The sequence below is a fragment of the Pteropus alecto genome, unplaced genomic scaffold (assembly GCF_000325575.1).
Source record: "Pteropus alecto unplaced genomic scaffold, ASM32557v1 scaffold177, whole genome shotgun sequence".
NCBI lineage: Eukaryota > Metazoa > Chordata > Mammalia > Chiroptera > Pteropodidae > Pteropus > Pteropus alecto.
The window spans coordinates 1842913-1844477 of NW_006442207.1; the positions used below are offsets into that span (position 1 = coordinate 1842913).

Consider the following 1565-nt stretch of genomic DNA (forward strand, 5'->3'; position numbering starts at 1 on the left):
GAGTTCTCTTTTATAAGGGGGTCTCTTTTATAAAGATGGTCATCCTATTCATGAGGGCCCCACCCGAAGGCCCCAAAGGTCGCCTCCCAAAGACCCCACCTCCTAATCCCATCACACTTGGGGGTAGAATTTCAACCCATGAATTTTGGGGATACAACCAGTCAGTCTGTAGGAACCATGATTTTATTAGCCAGCCTCCCACTGATAAACATTCAGGTTGTTTCCAGGTTGGGCCGCTGTTGTTTTGGTTTGCTTTGATTTTGTTTTGCTATTATTCTAAACAACCCTGGAACAATTACTGTGCATCTCTCCCGGGGTTTCGATGCTGTAGGGCAGAGTTCTGAAGGGGGATGGCTGAGTCAGGTGGAATGCGTGTTTAAATCGCAGCAGGCACTGCCAGACAGCTGCTCAAGAAGACCTGACGATCCACACTCCTTTAGGAATAGTCTTCAGCTCCAGAACCAGAGGCTGATAATTTCTCAGAGAAAGCCATTTTTCAATTTCACTTCACTTTTAGGTAAAACACATGAAATTACTTTGTAAATTTAAAGCCTTTACAGCTCAGATATCAGGTGGTGATGACTTACTCCTTAAATTCTAAGTAATGGTGCTTTGTATGTGCAAGGAAGAGAAATTTCGAGAAAAGAACAAAGATGTTTCGGGATTTCTCTGGCATCTTGCTGTCATGACACCCTTCCATCTTTCCTGGCTACGGACAGTGTCCTCACTGGTCTCCCACTGTGCCCCCGACCAAGGCATCCCCCACACACTGCCAGTGACCCTTCCAAAATGCAAATCCGATTTCTGCTTTCTGCCTAAAACCTTCTGTGGCTCCCTACTGCCCTCAGAATAAAGTTCAAATTTTCCAAGTAGCCATCAGGCGCTTCATGAGGTAGCTACTCAGGCAGCCTCTTTCCTCTCTGCTTCTCACCTTCCACTCTTCAGTTGGCAGGTTAAACTGCAGCCCTTCCTTCGTCTCCACAGACCATATTCTCCCTCCTTGCTGGGCTTCTGCCCAGACATAGACCTCCCACCGAACTCCCTGCCTTTTCCTCCATAACCTTTGAAAATGCCCACAGTCTACAGCCACGCCACCCTGCACAAGCCGGATCCCTTCTGATCTCGGAAGCTAAGCAGGGTCAGGCCTGGTTAGTACTTGGATGGGAGACCACCTAGGAAGACCAGGTGCTGTATGTGTAGTGAAACAGAATTGAATACTTATTGTTTATTTTTTTTCTTATTTATCCTTGTTTTATTGATTGGCACTTTAATTTTCATCATCGTTTATTTTTTAAAGCAATAATAATAATAAAAAATAAAATAATAATAATAATAATAATAAAAGAGATTGTAAGCTGACAAGGTCCTTGCAATCTGTGAAGTCAACTAAGGGTTGCCTCGCCTAAAAAAATAATAATAAAATAAAATATTCACAACCGTCCAGAGATGATGGATTTTTTACCCTAGTTTTAGCGAAGAGGACACTAAGTCGTAGAGAGCTTTTAAATCCAATGTCGAGGCCACGTAGCTTTAAAAGCAGAGAAGAAGGTTTTAAAACCAAGCCT

The 1565-nt window shown here is 43.5% G+C and overlaps 1 pseudogene; it reads left to right on the top strand.

Annotated features, from left to right (window-relative positions):
• Positions 1-1078: 1078 nt before the first annotated feature.
• On the top strand, positions 1079-1197 carry LOC112470139 (annotated as a pseudogene).
• The last annotated feature ends 368 nt before the right edge of the window (positions 1198-1565 follow it).